Source organism: Rutidosis leptorrhynchoides, chromosome 4 (assembly GCF_046630445.1).
Source record: "Rutidosis leptorrhynchoides isolate AG116_Rl617_1_P2 chromosome 4, CSIRO_AGI_Rlap_v1, whole genome shotgun sequence".
Taxonomy (NCBI): domain Eukaryota; kingdom Viridiplantae; phylum Streptophyta; class Magnoliopsida; order Asterales; family Asteraceae; genus Rutidosis; species Rutidosis leptorrhynchoides.
Window position 1 is genome coordinate 402,306,827 of NC_092336.1, and position 24,766 is coordinate 402,331,592.

Below are 24,766 nucleotides of genomic sequence, written 5' to 3' on the forward strand. Positions count from 1 at the left end.
GAACAATCACGTGTATTCATAAAATAGGCAAAGTGAATTCAATGATTTAAAACCATGAAAAATAATACTTGAGGTTTTAATTAAGTATATGATTTACAATACGCAATCTCTTAAAAATTCGTACGTGACTCCATGTTAAAGGTAATCTGATTATAATTTTTTTATTGACTGATTGTGGATATGCATAAAAATATGTTCAATAAATGTGATTATTGCAAAATGTAAAATGTGGGAAAAGATGTGGGATAAAAAGTTTTGAAATTATCAAAAAAGTAAAATTGTATTGTGAAGTCCAAATAAAAAGCATAGTTAATATTGTAGGGAGTATCGCGTAAAACTAAAATAGGAGAGAGAAAGTCGAGTTGACTGGGTAGATTTAGCAGTACCTAAACTAAAATAGGAGAGAGAAAGTCGAGTTGACTGGGTAGATTTAGCAGTACCCTATTTGTTTGATTATGGGAGTTATGAATTATTATGAATTTATAAGTTCTGTTTTTTTATTTTTTAATTCTTGTGTGTATTTGTTTGTGTAAAAATAAAAGTGTAGATTGGCAGGGACACCTTAACCCTGTGTTGCCTTTGGCAACCCACCAAGCCAACCCCGTAATAGCTGGATGCCTGTAAAACACCTCCACCGAATACCCCATGACTGGCAAGCACGAGTCTAACCCAAAGGCATACTCCGAGGGAATTGCTCCCCCCGGGACTCGAACCTGCGCCCTGTTTGTGTGTAGCTTCCAAACATGGGGCCCCGGCTTCAAAGGGACGGGTACCGTTGAAGCACTGCTTCTTTGGTTTTTTTTTTTTAATTCTTGTTAGAAGGTAACATAATTTAATTAGAAACAATTAATTAATGAATAGGGATGTGATGGTTCAATGTTGTTGGATGATACTCCGACCATGCTCGGAGAGAAGCTGTCGTTATCAAACATAAATTCGTTGCGTTCTTACGAGGTTGTCGATGAAATCAAGGAAGCGTTAGAGACGTCCTGCCCGCAAACTGTCTCTTGTGCATATATCATTATCAAGGCCTCTAGAAATGGATCGATAATGCTATTCTACCTTCGTTACATCATCGTACAAGGTGGAATAAATTTCTTCCGAAAAAAGTAAATATTTTTCTATGGCGTTTAGCTCTTGATAGACTTACTACCCGGTTCAATTTTGTAAATCGGGGAGTGGAGATTGGGGATATAGGATGCCCAATTTGTAATCATGGGTTGGAAGATATTAATCATACATTTTTTTCATGCATTTTGGCAAAGGAGATTGGGAGGAACCTTCGAATATGCACGTGTGCAGATTTTGATAATTTCAATTCGTGGTTTGATTTCTTAGAATGGTTTGATCTTTGTATAGAGAATGAAACAGTCAAGGGTCGTTTGTATTTGATAGTGGCTTCGATGTTCTGGGTTATTTGGCGATTTCGAAATGGCGTTATTTTATCGGAATGAAGAAAGAGGAGATTTTTGATTCTATTAGAAACTTTTCTTATAGTTAGTTTTCTAGTAGATGTAAAAGTAATATGTCTTGGAACAATTGGCTTATAAAGCCATTGTAATTGTTGTTTATTTGTTTTTGCTTCTAGTTCTTGCTAGAAGCTTTAATAAAAATCATGCCGTTAAAAAAAATAAATAAATAAATAAAAGAGATGCTGTTGCTCTGGTATTTTATTTTTATTTACATTACATTACGTTACAACAAATTATATTAGTTGATTGACGTATAATAATTTAATATAAACTAGTTTATTTAGTGATCACATATAAGTGGTGTTTTGAACTTTGATTGCTTGTTGCAGTTGATAATTTGTTCTTTTGGAAATACATCCTTGAAATGTGTCTGTACATTGCTGCAAGACAAGCATGATAGAAATTTTAACAAAATATGATACTTGGTGGGGACAACTAAAATAAATGTTACCAATTGCCTATACTAAGTTAATTATGCATATTTAAGTTAAAAAAAATATAGCAAAATATAGCAGAATCGAATAAGGTGTGTTAAAATTAATGCAAACTTTAATCATTTTGGAGCAAGTAGCACAACTACTCCATGTGTCTAGTGTGTTAAGTTGCTTTATGGTGAGCAACTTTTTGTCAATGTTTTATGACTTTATTCCATGTGTGTATTAGGTGTAACTCATCAATGATTGATGACTTTATTAGGTGTGTTTATGATTATGTCTTTGCTTTATTTAATATTTAAGCATGTAAGTTGTAACCATTTTGATTCAACGTGAGACAATCCATTACACAAATTAATTTTCATTCTTATTGTTTCATAATTGTTTACGGCATTTTTCATTACTAGCAAGATATCTAGTAATTTTATCGTATCAAGAGTTTGGTTATAAACTTGGTTATAAGTTTAGTTGTAAGTTAAACTTTGTGTGCAATTACTCAAAGTCTAAACTAGTTTCTCGCTAATCAAAAATGGAAGTCTCAAATGTAAACAATGGTGGTATGGTCAATGGAATGAAGAAACTTGTAGGCAACAACTACAAGTATTGGAAGATGTGTATTGAGGCTTTTCTTCAAGGTCATGATCTATGAGAACTTGTGTCCGGAGGTGAAGCCATAATTCCCATAGAAACTCTAGAGAATGTAGAGTCAAGAAGAAAATGGAAGGTACGTTGTGGAAAATCTCTCTTTGCATTGAGAACTTCAATTAACAAAGAGTTCACTGAACACGTTCGTGATATTACTTCTCCAAAAGAAGTATGGGATACTCTTGAGAAACTCTTTTCTAAGAAAAACACCGCAAGGTTGCAATTCTTGGAAAACGAGTTAGCAATCTCAAGACAAGAAGGGATGAGTGTTTCCGAATATTTCTTACGGGTCAAAAATCTATGTTCTGAAATTTCAGAGATTGATGACAAAGAGAAAATTAGTGAAGCTCGTTTGCGAAGATATCTAATTCGCGGTTTGAAGAAAGAGTATGTCACGTTCATAACCTCTATTCAGGGGTGGGCTACTCAACCTTCGGTTGAAGAATTGGAGAATTTACTCTCTAATCAATAAGCTTTGGCCAAGCAAATGGCTAAAGGATTTGAAAATGACGCAGTTTTGTTTTCAAAGGGAAAGAATCACAAGAAAGGTTCTTCAATCAATGAAAAAGAAGAAGATCAAACTAGTTACAAAGGTAACTATGAGAAGAAATCTCCTACATGTTACAAGTGTGGGAAGGTTGGTCACATCAAGAGATATTGTCGTTCCAAAGTCACAAAAAACAAACGTGGCTTGTTCAAGCAACGATGGTGATGAAGTCAAATGGGAGCAATGTTTTACCGTTGATACGGTTGTCAAGAAGAATCAATGGATTGTTGATTCGGGTTGTTCTCGTCATGTGACCGGTGATGGAACTCTTCTTCATGACGTTAGAGATCACAATCAAAATCGAGTTGTAATCACGGCCGACAACTCAACTCATCCGGTGAAAAAGAAAGGTAATGCTATTATTGATGTTAATAATGATACATTTACTTTGAAAGATGTTTATCTTGTTCCTAAATTGACCAAGAACTTAGTTTCGGTACCTCAAATTACCGAATCCGAGAAGTATGTTCTTTTTGGTCCAACGGATGTGAAAGTCCTTGAGAATGTCAAGGAGATTGTGGGCGATTTTTTTTTCACGGGAGAAAAGAAAGGTTCTTTGTTTGTGTTGTCCGCAGGTGAAGCTTAGGTGAAGAAAACAAGCAAAACCGACAACGAAGCTATTTGGCATGCAAGACTAGGCCATGTGGGATATCAAATGTTGCAAAAGATATTCTCACATAAACTAGTTGATGGAATTCCTCAACTCAAGAATGTTCGTGAAGAGATGATATGCCAAGGATGTCAATATGGAAAGTCTCACCGGCTTCCATATAAGAAGTCAACAAACCGAAAACAAGGTTTGCTTGACTTGATTCATACGGATTTGATGGGGCCAACAAGAACACCAAGCTATAGCGGTCATTGCTATGTCATGGTGCTAATTGATGACTATTCTCGTTACACTTGGGTGAAGTTTTTAAAGGAGAAGAGTGAAGCCTTATCAAAGTTCATAGAGTTCAAAGAAGCGGTCGAATCCGAATTTGGGAGAAAGGTAAAAGCTCTTACAAGTGATAATGGTGGAGAATTCATGTCTAATGATTTCTTTACTTATTGTAAAATAAATGGTATTTATCGCCAAATGACTTGTCCGGATACACCACAACAAAATGGTGTTTCGGAAAGAAAGATTGCTTACCTCGTTTCTATATGCTTATCATGGTTACATGACAAAGGGTTGCCTAGGGAGTTATGGGCGGAAGCACTTCAATGTGCTTGTCATGTGACAAATCGGTTACCATCTTGGCCAGGTACAAAAAAATCATCTTTTGAGCTAGCTTATGGTTCAAAACCTAATGTAAGCTATTTTAGGGTGTTTGGTTCTATTTGTTATGTTCATGTTCCAAAAGCTAATCGAACCAAACTTGACCCAAAAGCTCGAAAGTGTATTTTTGTTGGTTATGATTCTCACAGGAAAGGTTGGAGGTGCATGGATCTAGAAACAAAGAAGTATGCCAATTCAAGAGATGTGGTATTTGATGAAGTGTCTTCTTAATTTTCTGAATCAAGCAAAAGTGATGAAGAAAATAGAGATTACAAGTTCATGTTTCCTAGTTTTGAAAATCAAGAAGAAAGTGAGAATGAAGGTGTTTCTCAAACTCAAGAAGAGGCACCCAGTGAAGAAGCACCAACTCAAGTTAGAAGGTCAACAAGAGAAAAGAGACAACCAAGGCATCTAAGTGACTATGAGGTGAACACGGTTACAACTTGTTTCTTTTCAGGTGGTCTAACCGAAGAACCAACATGTTATGAAAAAGCTAGAGATTCTCCGAATTGGAGAAATGCAATGCAAGAAGAAATAGATGCATTGGATAAAAATGAAACTTGGGAACTCGTCAAGAAATCGGAAGGATGTAATCCAGTTACTTGCAAATGGGTGTACCGTTTGAAGAAGAACTCGAATGGAACCATTAATAGGTTCAAGGCTCGTTTGGTGGCTCGCGGCTTTTGTAAAAATTATGGGCTTGATTATGAAGAAACTTTTAGCCCCGTGGCTAAAATGGTGACGGTGAGAACAATAATCTCACTAGCGGCTTACAAAGGGTGGAAGTTGTGGCAACTTGATGTGAAGAATGTTTTTCTATATGGGGAGCTTGATTGTGAGGTGTTCATGGAACAACCTATTGGGTTCACTTCAAATCAATTTCCAGAATATGTATGCCGTTTGAAGAAAGCTCTTTATGGCTTGAAACAAGCTCCAAGAGCTTGGTATGGTAAGGTGGCACAATACCTTGTCTTTTGTGGTTTTGAGATTTCTAACGCGGATTCTAGCTTGTTTGTAAAGAAAGAATCAGGTTTTCATATTTTGATGCTATTATTTATTGATGACATGATAATCACCAGAGGAAACGAGTCAAAAATCTCTCGTTTAAGTGATGATCTTTCGGTTCATTTTAAAATGAAGAATCTGGGGGAGATTGGATGTTTTCTTGGCTTGGAAGTTGATAAATTAGAAAACGGGTACTTTATCTCTCAAAGAGCTTATGCAAGAAGTCTCTTAGAACGTTTCAACATGGGGGAGTCAAAGCCTATGACTACTCCAATGGAACCAAACCTCAAAATGAAGAAAGATCAAGGAAAAATGCTCAACGATGTGAAGTTGTTTCAACAAATGGTTGAAAGTTTAATCTATCTAACCATCACAAGACCGAAAATTGCTTACTCAGTTGGCATTGTTTCACAATTTATGCAATGTCCAACTAATGTTCATCTTGATGCAGCAAAAAGGATCCTTCGTTATGTGAAAGGATCAATAGGCCACGGCTTGTGGTATAAGAAGTGTGATAATGTTTTGTTAAATGGTTTTGTGGATGCAGATTGGATGGGAGACGCAAATGATCGCCATTCAACTTCGGGTTACTGTTTTAACATGGGTTCCGCGGTTATTTCATGGTGTAGCAAGAAGCAAGATGTTGTTGCTTTGTCTAGCACGGAAGCGGAATACATAGCTGCAACAATGGCGGCTCAAGAATGTACTTGGTTAAGAAGATTGATTGGTGACATACTTGGAAAGGTAGATTATGTTGTCAAATTGAAATGTGACAACGAAAGTGCAATCAAGCTTGCTTCAAATCCTGTGTTTCATGCCCGTACTAAGCATATAGAAATGAGATATCATTTTATTCGTGAAAAGGTTCTTAGCGGGGAGATCGAGCTAGCAAACGTAAGGACAAATGCTCAAGTAGCTGACATCTTTACTAAAGCTCTAATGAAAGTCAAGTTCATGGAATTTCGAGAGGCGTTGGAGATTGTTGATCGGGAGTTTGCACTAAGGGGGAGTGTTAAAATTAATGCAAACTTTAATCATTTTGGAGCAAGTAGCACAACTACTCCATGTGCCTAGTGTGTTAAGCTGCTTTATGGTGGGCAACTTTTTGTCCATGTTTTATGACTTTATTCCATGTGTGTATTAGGTGTAACTCATCAATGATTGATGACTTTATTAGGTGTGTTTATGATTATGTCTTTGCTTTATTTAATATTTAAGCATGTAAGTTGTAACCATTTTGATTCAACGTGAGACAATCCATTACACAAATTAATTTTCATTCTTATTGTTTCATAATTGTTTACGGCATTTTTCATTACTAGCAAGATATCTAGTAATTTTAAGGTGTATGTCTCATAATATAAAGGGTGTTTGGTTATGTTTGGCAGAACACACATAAATGGCTACTGTATTATCATCTATCAGATTTTTTCCCTCTTTTTTTGAGGTTTTGTATTTGTTTTTACTAGAGTGGAGGTCTGATAATGCTAAAAACGAACATATATTTCATAGCATTATTCCTCAAGAAAGACAAGCTTTTAGTTGCAATTGTTCTATTTACAAGTGATATTCGTTTAAATAATAAAAGGTGAAGACAAAAGACAGATTCGACGAATTGAAGACGCAAACGACCAAAAAGCTCAAAAGTACAAAATACAATCAAAAAGGTTCCAATTATTGATGAGAAACGTCTCAAAATTACAAGAGTACAAGATTCAAAATGCAAAGTACAAGATATTAAATTGTACGCAAGGACGTTCGAAAATCCGGAACCGGGACTAGAGTCAACTCTCAACGCTCGACGCAACGGACTAAAAATTACAAGTTAACTATGTATATAAATATAATATAATATATAATTAATTATATAAATTATATATATATTATATTTATATAATAAACCGTCGGCAGACTAAGATCCAAATTGGAGTGAGCTGGAATTTCAAACTCCGCGACTCGCGGAGTTTGAAGAGCAAAAATGCCGCGAGTTGCGGAGCAGCCAAATTCGAAAATCCCTATAAAACCCAACGAATTCTGATCGTTTTTAATATCATATATCCATCCTCTCTATATCTATACGTAATATTTATATTTATAATTTATATTTTAATTTTAATTTTAATTCTAATAATAAGGGTATGTTAGCAAATGTTGTAAGGGTGTAAGTCGAAATTCTGTCCGTGTAACGCTACGCTATTTTTAATCATTGTAAGTTATGTTCAACCTTTTTAATTTAATGTCTCGTAGCTAAGTTATTATTATGCTTATTTAATCCGAAGTAATCATGATGTTGGGCTAAAAATATTAAAATTGGGTAATTGGGCTTTGTACCATAATTGGGGTTTGGACAAAAGAACGAAACTTGTGGAAATTAGACTATGGGCTATTAATGGGCTTTATATTTGTTTAACTAAATGATAGTTTGTTAATTTTAATATAAAGATTTACAATTGGACGTCCCTATAAATAACCATATACACTCAATCGGACACGATAGGCGGGGTATTTATATGTACGAATAATCGTTCATTTAACCGGACACGGAAATGGATTAATAGCTACTAGAATTATTAAAACAGGGGTGAAATTATGTACAAGGACACTTGGCATAATTGTTAACAAAGTATTAAAACCTTGGGTTACACGCAGTCGATAACCTGGTGTAATTATTAAACAAAGTATTTAAATCTTGTTACAGTTTAAGTCCCCAATTAGTTGGAATATTTAACTTCGGGTATAAGGATAATTTGACGAGGATACTCGCACTTTATATTTATGACTGATGGACTGTTATGGACAAAAACCAGACGGACATATTAAATAATCCAGGACAAAGGACAATTAACCCATGGGCATAAAACTAAAATCAACACGTCAAACATCATGATTACGGAAGTTTAAATAAGCATAATTATTTTATTTCATATTTAATTTCCTTTATTTTATATTTAATTGCACTTCTAATTATCGCACTTTTATTTATTGTTATTGTATTTAATTGCACTTTTAATTATCGTACTTTTTAATTATCGCAAGTTTATTTTATCGCACTTTTATTTATCGCAATTTCATTATCGTTATTTACTTTACGCTTTAAATTAAGTCTTTTATTTATTTAATATTTTACATTTTGTTTTAACTGCAACTAAAGTTTTTAAAATCGACAAACCGGTCATTAAACGGTAAAAACCCCCCTTTATAATAATAATATTACTTATATATATATTTGTATTTTTATAAAATAAAACTAATATAGCGTTAAGCTTTGTTTAAAAGATTCCCTGTGGACCGAACCGGACTTACTAAAAACTACACTACTATACGATTAGGTACACTGCCTATAAGTGTTGTAGCAAGGTTTAAGTATATCCATTCAATAAATAAATAAATATCTTGTGTAAAATTGTATCGTATTTAATAGTATTTCCTTATAAAATTTAATAGTATTTTATACCCCTTAGCTCTAACTATCAAGTATTTTTGGCGCCGCTGCCGGGGAACTTAAACGCCGAAAGCGCAACGCTAAATATTAAAAAAAAAATTATTTTTAGTTTACTTTTATAAAAAGACGCTTTTGTAAAAATACGTTTTAAATATTCGAAAACATAAAAAGAAAAACAAAAATATAATATTTTTAAGAGTTTGTTAAATATTTAAGTTTTATAAAGTTTCTTTATTTTTATTTTATAAAAATATAAGTTTTATTTAAATATTTGGTTTTATTTAAAACATAAAATCAAAAACCGAAAAAAAATTTATATATAAATCTAGTTTTAAGATTTTTATTTATAAAATTGTAACATATTTTTATTTCTATTCTAGTTTTTAAAATATAAGTTTTATTTAAATTATATAAATATTTTAATTAAATTAAAAACAGAAAAATAAAAAAATATATATAAATAAAATTACGTTGAACCTGTCAAACGAAGCAACCTGATCTGAAATTTAAAACCCCGCGACTCGCGGAGTTTTCTAGCCTCGGGCACCGCAAGTCGCGGAGCAGCCCTGACACGGGTACACAGGAACCCTAACAGCATTAATTACGGGATAATTATTATTATTATTAATTCTAAACCCTAATTAGGGTATTTTTATTATAATATTTAGTTAGTTTATTTTGTTTTATTTAATTTTATTTAGTTTAATTAAATTATAAAATTAATAATTTTATAAAATAAATAATATAAAAATAATATTTTTATAAAAATTGTACTATTTACAACTTTTAGTATATTTTTATATTTTGTCTCTTTTTAATTGTTTTAGCGTAATATTTGTGTTTTTCGCTAGTTTTTAGTTTTTAACTTAATTTTTGACATAGTTATTTTTATTTATAGATTTTTAGGCTTTGTCGTAAAATCCCTTAAGTGCTTTTTTTTTAGACTAAGATCTAGGTGCTTTAGAATTTTGCAACGCCTTTTTTAAGTTTTAGTACCTTTTTAAGTTATTGCCATTTGGGATATAGTTTTACTTGTAAGCTTTAATATTTTTAGACACCTTTTACCTATGTATCAATTATCATTCCAATTAGTAATCTCAATTTGCGATTATAATTTTAAGTTAGTGATAGTAATAAGGTTGGGTTAGTCGAGTGTTTTTAAGTTCTATAAGTCATTTCTTTTTATTTCTTATTTTCCGACGCCTTTTATTTTTCAACCCTTTTCTTTTTCTTTTTCGACGCGCTCTTTTTCTTTCTTATTTCTCGCTATTCTAGTTTTTAGGACATAGATTTTTATTCTACTTCTTATCTAAATTTCTTAAAATTACGAAAATTTATTTTAAGTGGTTAAATTGATAGACATCAAAATTTTCTGGTTCGTAGTAATAGTTGGATTTGTACGTGGACCGGGTTATTGGAGCCAAACAGTCCTCAATTATATTGAGACCAAACGAATCCTGTCCCTCTGCTGCATCTTTTAGCTATTCGAAACGTGGGCAAAATCAGAAAAGTCTATTAATTGGATAACTTATATAATTTTTCTTTCCTTTTTAAAAACTAATAGGATATTCAGTGAATGCACCGAGCAAGACGTTCACCATCTTTTGTACGTTCACCACCTGTAACTAGATCAAGACATCTAGCAAATATTACCGCCGTTGATTTTCCTTTAGAATCGTCATCCAGTCGACCAAGTACTCCAATTCAAATTTCCGATAATCCATTTTTTGAACCCGACTTCACAATTGAGAATCCGGAGAATATTCAGGGACAATTCATAGATCCTGAACCATTAAATTTTCCTCCGGAACCACCAATCATTCAAACAGAGATTGTTGAGGAACGAACCATTAAATCAGAATCCTCTAGTGATTCCGATTCAACAAATTCAATCATGAAAAATCTGGAACCTTTTAGTATGGAAGACCGAATGAGAGCTAAACGCACTGGCCAAGGTCACGCAATTACTCATCCAGACATTAATGCGCCAGATTATGAAATCAAAGGACAAATTCTACACATGGTGACTAATCAATGCCAATTTAGTGGTGCGCCGAAGGAAGATCCAAATGAACATCTTCGTACCTTTAATAGGATCTGCACTCTATTTAAAATAAGAGAAGTTGAGGATGAACATATATATCTCATGTTATTTCCCTGGACTCTAAAGGGAGAAGCCAAAGATTGGTTGGAATCGTTACCTGAAGGGGCGATTGATACATGGGACGTTTTAGTTGAAAATTTTCTTAAACAATTCTTTCCGGCATCTAAAGCCGTAAGACTTCAAGGAGAAATTGTTACGTTCACACAGAAACTGAATGAAACTCTATATGAGGCGTGGACAAGATTTAGAAAGTTATTAAGAGGATGTCCGCAACATGGTTTAGACACCTGTCAAATAGTACAAGGTCACTACAAGGAAAGACATAGATATTGCAGCTGGTGGTTCCATTATGAAGAAAACCGAAACTGATGCTTACAAAATTATTGATAACACTGCTTCCCACTCACATGAGTGGCACCAAGAAAAAGATATCGTTAGATCATCTAAAGCAGCTAGAGCCGATTCTAGCCATGACTTAGATTCCATTTTCGCAAAGATAGATGCTGTCGAGAGACGAATGGAAAAGATGACTAAAGATATACACTCAATACGAATTAGTTGTGAGCAGTGTGGAGGACCACATTTGACAAAAGATTGTCTTAGTATTGAACTAACAATGGAACAAAGAGAGAATATTTCATACATAAACCAAAGGCCTGGAAATAATTATCAGAATAATTATCAACCGCCAAGACCGATTTACAATCAAAATCAGAATTATAACCGAAATATTCCATACAACAACCAACAAGGTCCTAGCAATCAACAAGTATCCAACAATACTTACAACCAGCAAAGACCTAATTTTCAAAACAAACCACCACAAACTGATGATAAAAAGCCGAATTTAGAAGATATGATGACGAAGCTAGTTGAAACTCAAACGCAGTTTTTCACATCTCAAAAATAAACTAATGAACAAAATGCTCAAGCATTTAGAAATCAACAAGCTTCTATTCAAAACTTGGAACAAGAAGTAAGTAACCTAGCAAGGTTAATAGGTGAAAGAAAACCGGAAAGTTTACCTAGTGATACAAATGCAAACCCCCGGAATGAAACAGCTAAAGCCATTACCACAAGAAGTGGTACAACACTTAAACCACCTGAAATACCTGTAACTTCTGATGAAGCTATTCCTACTCCACAAGAACCACAACCTGATCAAGATAAGGAAAAAGAACCGGTAGTTGAAAAGGTTAATGAAGATAACACAGTTAAGGCTAAACCTTATGTTAAACCATACCAACCACTACTTCCTTACCCGAGTAAAATGAAGAAAGAGAAACTTGAAGCCGAGCAATCCAAATTCTTGGATATGTTTAAACAGATAAATGTAAATCTTCCTTTCATTAATGTGATTTCAGGAATGCCTAGATATGCTAAATTCTTGAAAGATCTGATCACGAATAGAAAGAAAATGGAAGAACTCTCGGCTGTTACTATGAACGCTAATTGTTCAGCAGTGCTGTTGAATAAGATACCAGAAAAATTATCTGATCCAGGAAGTTTCACAATTCCATGTTTTCTGGGTAGTCTTAGTTCAATAGAAGCATTGGCAGACTTAGGTGCTAGTATAAATTTAATGCCGTATTCACTATACGCTAAACTAGACCTTGGAGAATTGAAACCAACAAGAATAAGCATACAACTAGCCGATAGATCAATAAAATATCCTAGAGGGATAATGGAGAATATGCTAGTTAAAGTTGGTACTTTAGTATTTCCAGTAGGTTTTGTTGTTCTGGACATGGAAGAAGATTCTCAAGTTCCTCTCATATTAGGAAGACCATTCTTAAACACGGCTAAAGCAATGATAGACGTGTTCGGTAAGAAATTGACCCTAAGTATAGAGGACGAGAGTGTTACCTTTTCAGTTGATAGAGCAATGCAACAACCGCAATCTGCAGATGATACATGTTATTATATTCAAACTATAGATTCACATGCAGAATTGTTGGAAGAATTTCCAGAATTACAAGGATCAGGAGAATGTTCTTTAGGAGAAGGTAATGAACCAATTGATGAAGCTGAAATGTTAGCTACACTTATAGCTAATGGATATGAACCAACAACAGAAGAAATTCAAATGTTAAAAGAAGAAGACAGATATCGATACAAATCATCGATAGAAGAACCTCTGAAATTAGAGTTAAAGCCACTTCCAAACCATTTGGAATACGCTTATTTACATGGTGAATCTGAATTACCTGTAATAATATCGTCTTCTCTTACTGAAAATGAGAAATCACAACTCATTTCTGTGTTGAAAGCTCATAAACCAGCCATTGCATGGAAGATTCATGATATTAAAGGAATAAGTCCTTCGTATTGCACACATAAAATCCTTATGGAAGAAGGTCATAAAACGTATGTGCAACGCCAACGAAGACTAAATCCGAATATGCAAGATGTAGTTAAAAAAGAAATTATTAAACTGCTAGATGCAGGTTTAATTTATCCAATTTCTGATAGTCCATGGGTAAGCCCAGTTCAATGCGTGCCTAAGAAGGGTGGCATGACTGTCATTACAAATGAGAAAAAATGAGCTTATTCCTACTAGGACTGTAACAGGATGGCGTGTATGTATTGATTATAGAAAATTAAATGACGCCACCAGAAAAGATCACTTTCCCTTACCTTTCATTGATCAAATGTTGGAAATGCTAGCCGGAAACAGTTACTATTGTTTTCTAGATGGTTTTTTCGGATATTTTCAAATTCCAATAGCACCCGAGGACCAAGAGAAAACCACGTTCACATGCCCTTATGGTACTTTTGCTTACAAACGCATGCCATTTGGACTTTGCAACGCCCCTGCAACCTTTCAAAGGTGTATGATGGCGATTTTTCTCGACATGATAGAAGAATGCATGGAAGTTTTCATGGATGACTTTTCAGTCTTCGGTGATACATTTGAATCATGTCTAGCTAATCTTGAACGAATGCTTATTAGATGCGAACAATCAAATCTAGTACTTAATTGAGAGAAATGCCATTTCATGGTTAAAGAAGGCATCGTTCTTGGTCATAAAATTTCAAAGGAAGGAATTGAAGTGGATAGAGCTAAAGTAGATGTAATTGCTAAACTTCCACATCCCACCAATGTTAGAGGATTTAGGAGTTTTCTAGGGCATGCCGGTTTTTACCTACGTTTCATAAAAGATTTTTCAAAAATTGCCACTCCTATGAATAAACTCCTAGAAAAGGATGCTCCATTCATCTTTTCAAATGAATGTATCAAATCTTTTAATATTCTTAAAGAGAAACTCACTAATACGCCGATCATGATAACACCAAATTGGAATCTACCGTTTGAACTAATGTGCGATGCAAGTGATTTTGCAATGGGAGCCGTTTTAGGATAAAGGATTGAAAAACGATTTCAACCTATATATTATGCTAGTAAGACGTTACAAGGAGCACAAACGAATTACATAACTACTGAAAAAGAACTCCTTACTATTGTCTTTGCTTTTGAAAAATTTCGTTCATATCTCGTTCTAGCAAAAACGGTGGTCTATACCGACCATTCTGCTCTTAGATACCTATTTTTGAAACAAGATGCCAAATCAAGATTAATCTGTTGGATCTTACTCTTACAAGAGTTTGATATTGAAATCTGAGATAAAAGAGGAGCAGAAAATCTCGCCGCTGATCATCTTTCTCGTCTTGAAAATCCCGAATTAGAAGTTCTAAATGAATCGGCCATACAAGACAACTTTCCTGATGAATATCTATTGAAGATAGATTATAATGAAATTCCATGGTTTGCAGACTATGCAAACTATTTAGTATGTGGATTCCTTGAAAAAGGATTATCGTACTAAAAACGAAAGAAATTCTTCAGTGATATAAAACACTATTTTTGGGAAGATCCACATCTGTTTAAAAGCTGTCCTGATGGAATAATACGCCGATGTGTATTCGGAGATGAAGCTAGAAAAATTTTAAACCATTGTCACACAGGACCAACAGGAGGGCACTATGGGCCTCAACTAACAGCAAGAAAAGTTTATGATGCTGGATTCTATTGGCCTACAATTTACAAAGACGCTCACCTTCTTTGCAAATCCTGTGATACTTGTCAAAGGACCGGAAAAATAAGTCAACGTGATGAAATGCCACAAAATGTCATTCAAGTATGTGATGTATTTGACATTTGGGGTATTGACTTTATGGGTCCATTTCCAAAATCTCATAATAATCTCTACATTCTCGTAGCCATTGATTATGTATCTAAATGTGCGGAAGCACAAGCTCTCCCAACTAACGATGCACGAGTTGTAGTCAATTTTTTAAAACATCTTTTTGCAAGGTTTGGAACACCGAAAGCTTTAATAAGTGATCGGGGTACTCATTTCTGTAATAATCAACTTGAGAAAGTTCTCAAAAGATATGGAGTAACTCATAAAATCTCCACTGCTTATCATCCACAAACAAGTGGACAAGTTAAAAATACCAACCGAGCTTTAAAACGTATTCTAGAGAAAACTGTAGGATCAAATCCGAAGGAATGGTCCATTAAATTGGAGGATGCACTCTGGGCTTTTAGAACAGCCTACAAAACTCCAATTGGAACCACACCTTTTAGACTTGTTTATGGAAAAGCATGTCATCTTCCAGTAGAAATTGAACACAAAGCATTTTGGACTTTGAAGACATGTAATCTTGATTTACATGAAGCTGGACGTCTACGGTTAAGTCAACTAAACGAATTAGAAGAATTAAGACATGAAGCATACGAAAATTCGTTAATCTATAAGGAAAGAACGAAGAAATGGCATGATAAAAGAATCAGAAGTTTAAAAGAATTTAAAAAAGGAGACAGAGTTCTTCTTTTCAATTCACGATTCAAGCTATTTCCTGGAAAATTGCAATCAAGATGGTCTGGACCATTCATAGTCAAAAGAGTTTTCCCATACGGAACGATAGAATTAATAAATTCAAATGGGATTGAATTTAAGGTTAATGGTCACAGAGTTAAACAGTACATAGATAGTCCAATGGAAGTTGACAATGAAGTTAATCACAATTTCGATACCACAGCTAACTAAGTGTGGGGAGAATCAAGTCTTTAAAGGATAATATGTATTTCTGTTAGAGTTAGATTGTCTGTTTTCGTGTAGTTCTCGAAAATGGAACCCGAATGATCTTTCCCTAGCAGACCCTAAAGAACTAGTCTTCTCTCCCCATTCCGAATTTTTATTTTTTTTTAGGTTTTTACGAAATGAAGACTGCCTGTGAACTAAACCATGGTCTAATGCTACACGCCTTGATCACTAAACGTAATAATGACACACTTCCGAGTGAAATAGTATCAGTAATCAGAGAAAGATTGGACGGAGTAAGAAAAGAATCCATATGCGAAGATAATAAGTTACAATTTGGTAAAGGAAAATCAAAATCCGCAGCGAAAAGAAGAGCACGACACCTTGAAAGATGTCACAAATGCGGAAAATGGTCACATGGAGGTAAATGTTCAAATAATCAAACCTATTCAAATACCGAATTTGTTACTTTATGCAGAGACGGACCGTTCATATGTTTAGAAGAAAAAACACTGAATGCTCGAGGTTACGCCTATGTAGCTATGGAAAACCAATTAAACCGACTATCTTATGAGTGGGATAGATCGTATCACTAAGAATACTATCTCACAGGTAAGTCTGTACAGTTTTTATTTTTTTATTTTTATTTTTAACCTTTTGATAATAAACGCTAATTTGTTCGCTATAAAGTATTAAATTGGTATTGAATAAAATTAGGTTTGGCGACCGAAATTATTGATATCATACAAAAATTTATTACAACACTGCGAAATTTAACGTTTATTCTTAAGGTATAAATATCTTTAATCAATCAACCCAAAATATTTCAAAAATTCGTCATGAGTTAAATTAGGTCATGGAACCGAAATTACTTTACCGAAAAGAGGGGCGCATATTTTTGATAATATTTGATTGATTAAAGTGGGATAAAAAGCCAAAAAGATTTTTAATTTTATTTTTACCATGTTTTAAAAATTGATATATAAAAATTAAAATAATATTGTAAACTTTTTAAAATTAATATATTTAAAATTGTAAATATTTGAAAAATTAATCTTTTTAATATAAGTTTGTATGTTTAAAAACAAAAATATAATATAAGTTTGGTGTGAATTGAAAAACAAAAATTTACTTTATTTCGCTAAGTTAAAAATATGATTTTTAAAATTCGCCGTGAGTTGAAGACTAGGTCTTTGAACCGAAATTGCTTTACCCGAGGGAGGGACGAGAACTTTTATTATCATTATTTTTAAACTTATTGAATTAAAATATGCCAAAAACAAAAAAAAACCCAAAAAAAATCTTTGCTTTTAAAACCGCGCTTTAAATAGACAAATTTTAAATTTTTGTCGAAAGACGGACTAGGACATCGATCCGAAACGACCTCATCCTAAAACAAAGGAAAACAAAATTTTAAATTTATTTTATATTTGTTATAAGTTAAGGATTAAAAAAAAAAAAGCACCGCGACTCGCGGAGTTTGCAATGGCCAAATGCCGCGACTCGCGGAGGATGTAAAATACAGAAAAAAAATAAAAGGGGCCGAACAGATCAGTCTGCACACACCACACCCACAAATAACTGCGAAAAACACCCGAAAAATCACACTAAAATCGAATTTTTTCACCAAAAATCATCAAATCTTTTACTAAAATCATGTTGAGAAGGATGCTATCAAGGAATTACTCAAGAAAAACGGTAAATTTCTATACCTAAACACCATTTAATCCGAAAATTAGTGTTCTTGAGCAATTTTATACCCAATTCGATTTTGATGCTTTTTAGTGTAATTATGCTTAAATTGCTTGTGTATTATGCTTGTATAACCTAGATTGATGCTATTTAACATGATTAGAAGCCTTAAACTTCAAATTTTGAGTAATCTAGGGTTTGTGTTCTTGAGCAATTTGGGGCTTTTTGATATAAACAGGTTATGGCCGATTTTTGTCATGAATTGTTGCTAAATTAAGTAGTGTAACATATTTAGGTAGTTAAATGATCCAAACTTTGAGCCTAAACATGATTTTGAGAATTAAAGTGGACTTTTTCAAGTCTAAAATTCATGAACTTGATTTTTAAGAGATAATGCCATTTGAAACTTGTTTAATTGCTAGTAATGATTATTTTGACATGTTATTTGAGTTGAATGCTTATGAACTTGGCGAACATTTTCGTATATGCTTATTTGAAAAAGTGTAGATTTGATAAAAATATGAAAATGAGCTTAAGTTTGATATAAATTGAACATGTCATTGTAATTATTTTGATTGATGATTTTGCTGACACTAATGCATATTTGGATGCAAAAAAATTGTGTTTAATGTGTTTTGCAGACTGAAAGGGGTGAATCTTCATCCCAAGCTCGCAATGCTCCTGCTGAGAATACGGAACAACAGGAGGTGGATAACTACTACAAACAAGATATACCTCATCCAGTCATGACATTTTCATATATGCACTTGAAAGATTTGCACCCGAACTTGAGATTTGACAGACGTTGGATAGATTATCCAAAATACCAATGGGGTTTGCATACTCTTCATTCTAAAGCTGTTGAAGTACCTAGGGTAATAGAATGGGCACCGTTAGAAGCTGTAGAATTAGCCGGGCCAATTAGGGAATTACTTACACAGAGGTATGGTAATTCTACTTTTAACGATTGGGTACGTTTATTCAACATGCGTAGACCTGTATATAAAGTATGGTGTGAAGAATTATTGTGTAGTATAGAAATAAATGATCGGGTAGTTAGTTTAACTGATCGATCTTTTATTAGATTTTTGTTAGGAGGTTCGATGCGCCACATGTCTCTACTAGACATGGCTCAGGCCTTACGTATATATACGCCTGAGGAGTTAGCATCTGCCGATTGTAGAGGGTTGATATTGAACGGTAGAAAAATTGATGAAAATTTTGATACGGATGGTGTATGGAGTCAAATGACTAGCCATCACCGATTTAAAGGGGGAAATTACTCTTATTTGGATATAGATAGAGCAGAGTTAAGAGTAATTCATAGGTTTTTAGCTAATTCGATTACACAAAGAGGTAAGAATAAGGAAAAGGTAAATGAACAGGATTTGTTTTACCACATGTGTATTCGAGACCCACAAAGCGCTGTAAGTATACCTTATTGTGTGGGTTATTATTTATCAGCTATGGTTAGGGGGATGAGACCGCATAGCATAATAGGAGGTGGTATATTTATTACTTTGATTGCTGAATATCTCGGTGTGGATATAAGTCGGGGGGGATTATTAGTCGAAGAACCAGAACCCCGTTATACAATTGGTTTAAATGTATACCATGGTGCTAAAGTTTTGAAGAGGCGAAATAACGCCGCAGTACGATATAATGGTAGACATCCACAGGTTGAGAGAAACCAACAGCCAGGTAATGTGGGATGGGGAAATGAAATGACAGAAATGCAAAGGTTTATAGCTTCACAAGAGTATGAAAATGCTAGACATAGAGCATTTGAAGATTGGCAAGTTCATCAAAACCAAATCATAGCTCATTGCCAACATGTAGGTAGAAACTATATTCCTACTCCATCGCCCGTATTTCCTCCCTGGTCTATAGAGATCCAACCACCGTATCCTACGTATAACCCAGCCGAAGCATTCTATAACACATACGGTTATGCATGGAACCCCTACTGGTATCAGTATCATCCCTAGTCTACTTAGTTTTATTTATTTTATTATTTTTAATGTTAATACATTTAATACTTATGTTAATATTGTAATAGTTTTTATAATTTTCTAACTTTTATTATTAGATTTTAATAATTTTTGAATGTGGGGTAATATACCAAACTTCAAAAATATGTATATATGTTTGCAGTTTATCTTATGTACACAACAGGGTAAAACAACGCATTTTCAAAGACTGGCATTAAGTTCAGCAAAAGCAACTAATTTTGACGACAAGATGCAAAATATATGTGAAATAACAACAAGACGGAATGAACAAATGATGTGCACCATTTATCATTCAACACAAACAACAATATGTTTGGAAACTTTGGTAAAATTTAATCATTTCTACGCTAATCACCCTCAATAATTTAAATTGTTACTGATTTCTTGCAAATGAGGGCATTGCAAGATCTTAAGTGTGGGAAGGGGTTAAATTCTTTCGGATTTTAAAATTTTTTATCTTAAACACTTGGTTACCATTAAAAATACTAGTAAAGTAGTAGTTGTATTAGAATCTAGTGCTCTCTGATAATAAAGAACAGTCCTAGTCTTATATACTGACTACCCAATTCTAGTAAAAAATTTCTATTAAATGAACTCAAAATCATGTTTATACATATTTATGAACGATAAAACTAGGTGTTAACACCGAAATTATTGTTACCTTGGAAAGGACATAAATTGAGAAACAAACCAAAAAGTTAGAATTCATTTAAAATGGAATAGAGGACAATAAAAAGGAAAATAAAAGCCAAGTGTGGGAAAATTTACCAAGTTATTTTAAACATATGTCACATATTTCTGTAACAAATAACTGAAAATACTTTTGCTTTGGACTAAACTAAACTGTTTTACCCGATGAAAGAAAAGAAGAGATGGATCTACACGATGAATCAATTCCATCATTAAAAGGAAGTAAAGTCTTCCAAAAAAGAAACGCGCTTCTTGATTTAGGTAGGGAAGTTGTCGTCCAGACCAGCTGTAGGTTGATGAAAAATCTAGAAAAGTCATCTCTAAAATCAGCAGGAAATCCACGGACCTCAGCATAAAACAGGGTCGCCAAGTGGTCAGATTTATCCTAACCATGAGAAGGATTTATCTCGTACAATGGGGGGCACCGTGCAAATTAGCTTGATAAGACTAATGAATCAGATCTCCAGAAAGGATAATCTCCTTAAAGATTAAAAATCAGCTTATAAGCCTGATATTACTCAATCCTTGAGATTGACCTTAAAGATTGAGAATTCAAACTCATGGAATTCAATGATATCTAAACTCGAGCATGAACGAGAAAAATATTTTGATCAAATTACAAACCGATTTGTTTTCTGAAAACCCATTTTCAATGCGTTCATTACCATTGAACGTAAAATCCTAGGAATTCACCTGGAATTCATTAGGTCACCTGAACCAAATCGGGTGTCAACCGTAAGAACGGTGGTTGCATAGCCTGGTCAAAGACAGGACCTTGTGCCAGACCGAAAAATCATAAGGGTGAGCTTTACTATTGCTCCTACCAAGGATAGTAATTGCGTCCGACACGTTATAGACCATAATTAAAAGCATGTCAGGGGACATTGCCTTAACAGTTGCTTGTTCAACGCTTTCCTTTACAACCGGACGGTAGTTTGCCGAAAGGTAATATACGGGACAAGTAAACTGGACGTGTTGCTTTCCTAATACAATGTTAGCAAGTGGGTAACACAAAACCACAAGTGTTGAGCTAAAATTTTCAAATCTGAAACCCACACAACCCACAAAAATATTTTGCAAACACCGGTGAAGGGTTATTCCGAAAAACTTATCTAGGGTAAAAGCTAGATTTAATTTTCAAAAGATCAAATGTTTTCATAAAGATCCAATTTCCTTAATGGATCTAAATTTTTATAGTCATGTGGGACTGTAAACCACATCGTTACTACCATTGTTTATACCGCCGTATAGAAATCACTGATGTACAAAGTGTGAAGAATAAAGAAGTGATTCTAGTATTTCAAGACTATATTGCTTGAGGACAAGCAACGCTCAAGTGTGGGAATATTTGATAATGCTAAAAATGAACATATATTTCATAGCATTATTCCTCAAGAAAGACAAGCTTTTAGTTGCAATTGTTCTATTTACAAGTGATATTCGTTTAAATAATAAAAGGTGAAGACAAAAGACAGATTCGACGAATTGAAGACGCAAACGACCAAAAAGCTCAAAAGTACAAAATACAATAAAAAATGTTCCAATTATTGATGAGAAACGTCTCAAAATTAAAAGAGTACAAGATTCAAAATGCAAAGTACAAGATATTAAATTGTACGCAAGGACGTTCAAAAATCCGGAACCGGGACTAGAGTCAACTCTCAACGCTCGACGCAACGGACTAAAAATTACAAGTTAACTATGTATATAAATATAATATAATATATAATTAATTATATAAATTATATATATATTATATTTATATAATAAACCGTCGGCAGACTAAGATCCAAATTGGAGTGAGCTGAAATTTCAAACTCCGCGACTCGGGGAGTTTGAAGAGCAAAAATGCCGCGAGTTGCGGAGCAGCCAAATTCGAAAATCCCTATAAAACCCAACGAATTCTGATCGTTTTTAATATCATATATCCATCCTCTCTATATCTATACGTAATATTTATATTTATAATTTATATTTTAATTTTAATTTTAATTCTAATAATAAGGGTATGTTAGCAAATGTTGTAAGGGTGTAAGTCGAAATTCTGTCCGTGTAACGCTACGCTATTTTTAATCATTGTAAGTTATGTTCAACCTTTTTAATTTAATGTCTCGTAGCTAAGTTATTATTATGCTTATTTAATCCAAAGTAATCATGATGTTGGGCTAAAAATATTAAAATTGGGTAATTGGGCTTTGTACCATAATTGGGGTTTGGACAAAAGAACGACACTTGTGAAAATTAGACTATGGGCTATTAATGGGCTTTATATTTGTTTAACTAAATGATAGTTTGTTAATTTTAATATAAAGATTTACAATTGGACGTCCATATAAATAACCATATACACTCAATCGGACACGATGGGCGGGGTATTTATATGTACGAATAATCGTTCATTTAACCAGACACGGAAATGGATTAATAGCCACTAGAATTATTAAAACAGGGGTGAAATTATGTACAAGGACACTTGGCATAATTGTTAACAAAGTATTAAAACCTTGGGTTACACGCAGTCGATAACCTGGTGTAATTATTAAACAAAGTATTAAAATCTTGTTACAGTTTAAGTCCCCAATTAGTTGGAATATTTAACTTCGAGTATAAGGATAATTTGACGAGGATACTCGCACTTTATATTTATGACTGATGGACTGTTATGGACAAAAACCAGACGGACATATTAAATAATCCAGGACAAAGGACAATTAACCCATGGGCATAAAACTAAAATCAACACGTCAAACATCATGATTACGGAAGTTTAAATAAGCATAATTATTTTATTTCATATTTAATTTCCTTTATTTTATATTTAATTGCACTTCTAATTATCGCACTTTTATTTATTGTTATTGTATTTAATTGCACTTTTAATTATCGTACTTTTTAATTATCGCAAGTTTATTTTATCGCACTTTTATTTATCGCAATTTCATTATCGTTATTTACTTTATGCTTTAAATTAAGTCTTTTATTTATTTAATATTTTACATTTTGTTTTAACTGCAACTAAAGTTTTTAAAATCGACAAACCGGTCATTAAACGGTAAAAACCCCCCTTTATAATAATAATATTACTTATATATATATTTGTATTTTTATAAAATAAAACTAATATAGCGTTAAGCTTTGTTTAAAAGATTCCCTGTGGACCGAACCGGACTTACTAAAAACTACACTACTGTACGATTAGGTACACTGCCTATAAGTGTTGTAGCAAGGTTTAAGTATATCCATTCTATAAATAAATAAATATCTAGTGTAAAATTGTATCCTATTTAATAGTATTTCCTTGTAAAATTTAATAGTATTTTATACTCCTTAGCTCTAACTATCAAGGTCCGAATTGGGAAGTGAAGTTGGGAAGAAAAGATAGTCTAAATGCGAGTCAACAAGATGTGGATGACATAATGCCGAGTCCTAGAGCAAATGCAACTACTCTCATTGATCTCTTCGCAAGATTCAACCTGTCAATCAAAGATTTAGTAGCACTTTCGGGTTCTCAATCCATTGGTAATGGGCGTTGTTTCTCCATTGTTTTTAGGTTATACAACCAATCGGGATCAGGCTGCCCTGATCCCACAATCGAGCCTAAGTATAGACAACAATTGGACAAACTTTGCCCTCCTGGGGGTAACAGGAACATCACCGGTAATTTAGACTTTATGCCTCGTCTTTTTGACAATCAGTATTTTAAGGATTTGGTGAATGGAAGAGGTTTTTTAAATTTGGATGAAATGTTGTATACTTATCCGTTAACAAGAGAATACGTTAAAAGATATAGTAAAAATCAATCGGAGTTCTTTAAAGATTTCGTCGAAGGGATGATAAAGATGGGGGACTTCCAATCCGGGCGGCCAGGGGATGTTCAAAAGAATTGGCGGGTGGTTAATGACTTGTCTCCAGTCTAATCGGTAGTCGAAGGATTAAAACAACGAAAAGTATTGAGTTATTAAATATATTGTGATCATATAAATATATAATGTACTTTATCACCAGAAAGTTTGGCATGTTTGTAGTTACTTTTAGCAATGTTATACTTACAAAGAGTTAATCAAGATATGAACATAAAATGATCATTTCAACATGAAGATATAGAGTTAAGGCCTAATTCAGAGACCTTAGGCTAAGGTTTGACAACAATTTAATGACCTACTTAGTCTTCTTCAACACGAACACTGAAGCTCGGGTCGAATTACCGAGTGATATTAATGAAAAAAATCATACAATTAAAGTCACTGATTGGTAATTACATAGAACTCACCTTCCTTGGAAAGAATATATCACGTTTGCACTTTGCACCCTGAATACCAAAATGTCCATATACCTCTTTTAAGGATTCCAATCCAAAAAAAGAATTGATAGCTTGTACTTCTGTTGTATCAATTATCATTTTAACGATCAACTT

The 24,766-nt window shown here is 33.6% G+C and overlaps 1 pseudogene; it reads left to right on the forward strand.

Annotated features, from left to right (window-relative positions):
- Nucleotides 1-645: 645 nt before the first annotated feature.
- Nucleotides 646-24,314, forward strand: LOC139841957 (peroxidase 17-like; annotated as a pseudogene).
- Nucleotides 24,315-24,766: the final 452 nt, after the last annotated feature.